General features: G+C 42.6%; 1 long non-coding RNA gene across 1 annotated transcript; it reads right to left on the bottom strand.

Annotated features, from left to right (window-relative positions):
- Window positions 1–985: 985 nt before the first annotated feature.
- Window positions 986–2,448, bottom strand: LOC127922574 (uncharacterized). Its single transcript, XR_008111664.1, has 3 exons — window positions 1,854–2,448; window positions 1,341–1,438; window positions 986–1,161 (listed from the first exon to the last, which is right to left on the bottom strand). It is a non-coding gene; the product is annotated as an uncharacterized LOC127922574 (long non-coding RNA).
- Window positions 2,449–7,564: the final 5,116 nt, after the last annotated feature.

Here is a 7,564-nt window from a genome sequence, read left to right as displayed (position 1 = left end):
GTTAGTTCTAGTTAAATGTTGCAATTCTTCAGCGATTCCTGGAACTGTGACCAACAACGAGCTACATATGGACAGTACCAAAATAAATTATCTAATGACTGCCTTCTCGCAGCAAAATCTGCAGAGCTGAGAAGATTGTATCCCCATATATAACATTATATTGGTTGCAAGAATTTTGTATAATAATTGAAGCTTTGAATTCGGCAACATTTTGTGTGTCAATTCATAAACCATGTGCCATGGAATCAGTACAATGGAAATCTCTTGCCAACTATTTTGAAATGTATTTGTCACAGCTGTCAGTTGTTTGGTCCTTAAATGGAACTGGTAAACATTTCTATTTATCACAATTTGGTCCTTAATGCAGGGCCTTGTTCCTGTTCTACAGTCTAGTAAAGAGAGGGGGGTTGACTGGGACAGGCAATGTAACATCCATCATGTTTTATGGAAAAGGTTTTTGTAAAACATGCACCTTACATCAGATCATCTTGAAACTTTCTCTCTAAAGCAAACTTTCATCAAGGTTTTATATGGTCTATTGGTTTCTCTCTAAAGCTAACTTTCATCAAGGTTTTATATGGTCTATTGGTTTCTCTCTAAAGCTAACTTTCATCAAGTTTTTATATGGTCTATTGGTTTTTCTCTAAAACAAACTTACATCAAGGTTTTACATGTCAACTAACAAAACTGTCTACTGTGGTGGAAATATACCAGTCTATCTTCCTGTCAACAAACAGAACTCTGCTGGTTGTCCTGGTAACAGACACAAGTCTATCTTCCTGTCAACAAACAGAACTCTGCTGGTTGTCCTGGTAACAGACACCAGTCTATCTTCCTGTCAACAAACAGAACTCTGCTGGTTGTCCTGGTAACAGACACCAGTCTATCTTCCTGTCACCAAACAGAACTCTGCTGGTTGTCCTGGTAACAGATTCCAGTGGGCAGATCTATTTAATTTGTTCAAACTAAATTACAGCACTTACTTTGATGAGTCAAATCTGATCCTTTCTTCTCTTCTCCTCCTCTCACAGTTCCACTCAGCCCCGTTGTTTTCCTGCAGAACACCCACAGCACAGACAACCTCTTCATACCCAGCAGTAAGGTGCTACCGGGAGAGGCACGACACGGGGACTCCGGGAGAGAGGAAGGGCTAGCGTTGTCCTGGTAACCATAAAGAGGGGACACAGACACACATCATTATGGATGCTGATGTCACTGTTGTCATAAACTGCTTTACAGAAACACAGCCCAGACCCAGATAGAGCAAGCTGTATGCTAGACCAGACCAAGCTGTATGCTAGACCAGACCAAACTGTATGCTAGACCAGACCAAGCTGTACCATCTGGTGTTCTGATCTGGAGAGATTCTTCTCTGACTCGTCAGCATCAGGATGTTGTTGAGGCTCCCCAGAGGATCCAGGATCGTCATGTCTCTCTCCTGTGTGAATGACAACATCAAACAGACAGTCAACCTATGTTCTTCTATTGTGATCATAGGGTCTTACCAGAGCCATTAATATGTCTAAAAAGGGCCTAAATGTATGCCTTTAAAAAAATATACTGTTTGTGATGCAAATGTAAAAGGGTCGTTCCATGAAATGGGGGGCTTTTACATCCCTTTGATATTTTATGAAGAAATGATGCACCAGAATTGGATAGTAGAATCCTGTTATACAAGATGAAGTGAGCTTTAATAGACCACATGGAGAATAAAATACATCTCATTTAAAAAATATGTACCAATGGCAGTACTGAACAACATATTCAAGTGTAGAACTTCAGTAGAATCCCCCATTTAAAACCACATTCAACAATTGCATCGTTTGTGCCCCTGTTTTTAAGACAGTACTCACTGATGGTAATCGGATATTCTGACTCCTCCTCCTTTTTCACTCCTAAAACATCTTCCTCCTCTTTTATTGAGATATCCTCCTCTTCCTCTTTTACTCCAAAAGGTTCTTCCTCTTCTTTCACTACATTCTCCTCCTTCAATGTTACGGCATCTTCCTCATTTTTGATTCTGAAAGGTTCTTCCTCTTCTTTCACTATATTATCTTTCTTCAATGTTACGGGATCTTCATCCTTTTGATTCTGAAAGCTTCTACCTCCTCATTTTCCACTCTGACAACCTCTTTCCCATCTTCCTCTTTCCCTGTAATATCATCCTCTTGTTTCAATGTGATAGCCTCCTCTTCCATTCTGAAAGCTTCTTCCTCTCCTTTCACCAGATCTTTCTCCGTCTAGTTTCGTGACCTCATGCTCCGGGCGATTAGCCTTGTGCAGTATCAAGTTAACACATTCGCTAATATAAGAAGCAAACTACGTTTAAATTAACAAGTATATGCGTAAACAGAATTGTGTTCTAAACACTAAGATTAATATACACAAGATTAGTCTGAAGAGCTTAAATGCTAGCAAAGCACCGCATTGGTTGAATCAGAAGCCTTTTGTCTCTGTTGAAGAAGCCTCCTGTTCCGTCCACTAGATTATACGTCACGCAAGAAGCATCACCTGAAAAACTCACATCGCCATCTGCTGACTGGAGTGAGCAACACAGATCGGAACAAAAATAAAGCAATGTCATAAGAAGTAATTTAAAAACAAACAGATGTTATGTTCTCTTACTTCTTACAGCCAATACTTTCCTCCAGGGCTGACCTGCCCATTAGGCAGGATTAGGTGACAGATTGATGAGGGTGGCATATTCAGAGCTAAATGGACCAATGCTCATCACTAACAACACCTCACATAACTCTGGTCAAAAACAATTTAAAAAAACTTCTCACCCAGCGGCATGTGGGCTATTTAGGTGAGTGGTGGTGTTACCACATGAAGCAGTGCCCACTTTGCAAAAGGTAACATGGACAGATATGTCTCTACCTGTGTAGAGCACATGCCCCTTTACCCTTCCAGTCTCTAGAAGTGCCCTTTTGGGTGGTGGTATAATCTGGATTCATTTTGTCTCATCGCTGAACCCACTGCCTGCAAGTCATTGTTAAATTCACCTCAGTGATTTGTATTTCCTTCAACTTTCTGAAGAGGAAACAGCCAGGAAATGCCCCTGTCTGAGTGCATTTGTCTACCACTATGTGTAGCTGTTAGCGGTGATGCTAATGATCCACTATGTGTAGCTGTGTGCTAATTATCCACTATGCTGTTAGCGATGATGCTAATTATCCACTATGTGTAGCTGTTAGCGATGATGCTAATTATCCACTATGTGTAGCTGTTAGCGATGATGCTAATGATCCACTATGTGTAGCTGTTAGCGATGATGCTAATGATCCACTATGTGTAGCTGTTAGCGATGATGCTAATGATCCACTATGTGTAGCTGTTAGCGATGATGCTAATTATCCACTATGTGTAGCTGTTAGCGATGATGCTAATGATCCACTATGTGTAGCTGTTAGCGATGATGCTAATGATCCACTATGTGTAGCTGTTAGCGATGATGCTAATGATCCACTATGTGTAGCTGTTAGAGATGATGCTAATGATCCACTATGTGTAGCTGTTAGCGATGATGCTAATGATCCACTATGTGTAGCTGTTAGCGATGATGCTAATGACAACCATCTTCTGGTTGATGGAAAAGATTCCCAAAAAACCTTGTCAATTAAATGTTAACTACAAAGTAGTCTATGCCTCCCTGGCAGAATGATATCATGACTATTAACATCAATCCAGTGAATATTTGCATTAATCCAGTTGTGATTTGTTCAGCAGACTCTGCAATCACATGTGTGCTACAGAGACAATACAAACCAAGCAAGGCTCTTGCTGGTGCCGCTTGAATTAAAGGGTATCTACACACAAAAATGAAAATGTTTTAGATTTTTCTCAGACTTCAAAAGTGGTCTCCTTTTGTTGTTTTTCTATTAACAATGTAATTTTGAGAGCGAAAAACTGAAAAACAGGGACAAATCAGAAACCTGGAAAAACTAAATGTAGAAAACCGAATTTGACTAAATATATTAAATATTCTATTGATTTTCTCTCTTTATGTCACACCAGACATCACTTTGGCTCCCCCTCCTGCCCAGCTCAGGCATTCAGTGTTGCCGGCCTTCTGCTGCTACTGAACCTACTGCTGTCAAACACCCTTCACTCATCAACTCCGAACCTGTCTCCTCATCATTACACACACCTGGTTCCAATCCCCACTCTATCACTGTATATATACTCCCTCTGTCATTTGTCTTTAATCGGTCATTGTAAATGTTACTTGTCTTCCTGAGAGGAATCGCTCCTACTATTTCCTGAGTACTTTATATACACTGCTCAAAAAAATAAAGGGAACACTTAAACAACACAATGTAACTCCAAGTCAATCACACTTCTGTGAAATCAAACTGTCCACTTAGGAAGCAACACTGATTGACAATACATTTCACATGCTGTTGTGCAAATGGAATAGACAACAGGTGGAAATTATAGGCATTTAGCAAGACACCCCCAATAAAGGAGTGGTTTTGCAGGTGGGGACCACAGACCACTTCTCAGTTCCTTTGCTTCCTGGCTGATGTTTTGGTCACTTTTGAATGCTGGCGGTGCTTTCCCTCTAGTGGTAGCATGAGACGGAGTCTACAACCCACACAAGTGGCTCAGGTAGTGCAGCTCATCCAGGATGGCACATCAATGTGAGCTGTGGCAAGAAGGTTTGCTGTGTCTGTCAGCGTGGTGTCCAGAGCATGGAGGCGCTACCAGGAGACAGGCCAGTACATCAGGAGATGTGGAGGAGGCCGTAGCAGGGCAACAACCAAGCAGCAGGACCGCTACCTCCGCCTTTGTGCAAGAAGGAGCACTGCCAGAGCCTTGCAAAATGACCTCCAGCAGGCCACACATGTGCATGTGTCTGCTCAAACGGTCAAAAACAGACTCCATGAGGGTGGTATGAGGGCCCGACGTCCACAGGTGGTGGGGGTTGTGCTTACAGCCCAACACCGTGCAGGACGTTTTTCATTTGCCAGAGAACACCAAGATTGGCAAATTCGCCACGGGTGCCCTGTGCTCTTCACAGATGAAAGCAGGTTCACACTGAGCACATGTGACAGACGTGACAGTCTGGAGATGCCATGGAGAACGTTCTGCTGCCTGCAACATCCTCCAGCATGACCGGTTTGGCGGTGGGTCAGTAATGGTGTGGGGTGGCATTTCTTTGGGGGGCCGCACAGCCCTCCATGTGCTCGCCAGTGGTAGCCTGACTGCTGTTAGGTACTGAGATGAGATCCTCAGACCCCTTGTAAGACCATATGCTGGTGCGGTTGGCCCTGGGTTCCTCCTAATGCAAGACAATGCTAGACCTCATGTGGCTAGAGTGTGTCAGCAGTTCCTGCAAGAGGAAGGCATTGATGCTATGGACTGGCCCGCCCGTTCCCCAGACCTGAATCCAATTGAGCACATCTGGGACATCATGTCTCGCTCCATCCACCAACGCCACGTTGCACCACAGACTGTCCAGGAGTTGGCGAATGCTTTAATGCTTTATTTTTTTGAGCAGTGTAGTTCGCCCTGTGCCTTTTTGATAATGAAGATATATTTTGAGCACAACAGCATTGGGGTTTCGTCCCGATTTGATCTATGGTGCTGAAATAAATTCAGTAGTTCCAAACCTGCAACTGCATCCTGTATACTCCTCTCTACACCAGTAACACATTATCTAGGACAGTGTAGAGCAGTGTTAACCAATCCTGGTCCTCCACTACCCCCAACAGTAACACATTATCTAGGAGAGTGTAGAGCAGTGTTAACCAATCCTGGTCCTCCACTACCCCCAACAGTAACACATTATCTAGGAGAGTGTAGAGCAGTGTTAACCAATCCTGGTCCTCCACTACCCCCAACAGTAACACATTATCTAGGAGAGTGTAGAGCAGTGTTAACCAATCCTGGTCCTCCACTACCCCCAACAGTAACACATTATCTATGAGTGTAGAGCAGTGTTAACCAATCCTGGTCCTCCACTACCCCCAACAGTAACACATTATCTAGGAGAGTGTAGAGCAGTGTTAACCAATCCTGGTCCTCCACTACCCCCAACAGTAACACATTATCTAGGAGAGTGTAGAGCAGTGTTAACCAATCCTGGTCCTCCACTACCCCCAACAGTAACACATTATCTAGGAGAGTGTAGAGCAGTGTTCACCAATCCTGGTCCTCCACTACCCCCAACAGTAACACATTATGTAGTGTTGTGGTGTCTTAGGTCTCTCTTTATGTAATGTTGTGGTGTCTTAGGTCTCTCTTTATGTAATGTTGTGGTGTCTTAGGTCTCTCTTTATGTAGTGTTGTGGTGTCTTAGGTCTCTCTTTATGTAATGTTGTGGTGTCTTAGGTCTCTCTTTATGTAGTGTTGTGGTGTCTTAGGTCTCTCTTTATGTAGTGTTGTGGTGTCTTAGGTCTCTCTTTATGTAGTGTTGTGGTGTCTTAGGTCTCTCTTTATGTAGTGTTGTGGTGTCTCTCTTTATGTAGTGTTGTGGTGTCTCTCTTTATGTAGTGTTGTGGTGTCTCTCTTTATGTAGTGTTGTGGTGTCTTCGGTCTCTCTTTATGTAGTGTTGTGGTGTCTTAGGTCTCTATTTATGTAGTGTTGTGGTGTCTTAGGTCTCTCTTTATGTAGTGTTGTGGTGTCTCTCTTTATGTAATGTTGTGGTGTCTTAGGTCTCTCTTTACGTAGTGTTGTGGTGTCTTAGGTCTCTCTTTATGTACTGTTGTGGTGTCTCTCTTTATGTAGTGTTGTGGTGTCTTAGGTCTCTCTTTATGTAGTGTTGTGGTGTCTTAGGTCTCTCTTTATGTAGTGTTGTGGTGTCTTAGGTCTCTCTTTATGTAGTGTTGTGGTGTCTCTCTTTATGTAGTGTTGTGGTGTCTCTCTTTATGTAGTGTTGTGGTGTCTCTCTTTATGTAGTGTTGTGGTGTCTTCGGTCTCTCTTTATGTAGTGTTGTGGTGTCTTAGGTCTCTATTTATGTAGTGTTGTGGTGTCTTAGGTCTCTCTTTATGTAGTGTTGTGGTGTCTCTCTTTATGTAATGTTGTGGTGTCTTAGGTCTCTCTTTACGTAGTGTTGTGGTGTCTTAGGTCTCTCTTTATGTACTGTTGTGGTGTCTCTCTTTATGTAGTGTTGTGGTGTCTTAGGTCTCTCTTTATGTAGTGTTGTGGTGTCTTAGGTCTCTCTTTATGTAGTGTTGTGGTGTCTTAGGTCTCTCTTTATGTAGTGTTGTGGTGTCTTAGGTCTCTCTTTATGTAGTGTTGTGGTGTGTCTTTTTATGTAGTGCTGTGGTGTCTTAGGTCTCTCTTTATGTAGTGTTGTGGTGTCTCTCTTTATGTAGTGTTGTGGTGTCTCTCTTTATGTAGTGTTGTGGTGTCTCTCTTTATGTAGTGTTGTGGTGTCTCTCTTTATGTAGTGTTGTGGTGTCTCTCTTTATGTAGTGTTGTGGTGTCTCTCTTTATGTAGTGTTGTGGTGTCTCTCTTTATGTAGTGTTGTGGTGTCTGTCTTTATGTAGTGTTGTGGTGTCTCTCTTTGTGTAGTGTTGTATTCCTCCCAAGTGTCTGTCTTGTTGTGTGTTTT

The sequence above is a fragment of the Oncorhynchus keta genome, unplaced genomic scaffold, assembly GCF_023373465.1.
Source record: "Oncorhynchus keta strain PuntledgeMale-10-30-2019 unplaced genomic scaffold, Oket_V2 Un_contig_2627_pilon_pilon, whole genome shotgun sequence".
Taxonomy (NCBI): Eukaryota; Metazoa; Chordata; class Actinopteri; order Salmoniformes; family Salmonidae; genus Oncorhynchus; species Oncorhynchus keta.
Note: the sequence above shows the minus strand (reverse complement) of the source record. Positions and strands in the feature narration are given on the sequence as shown.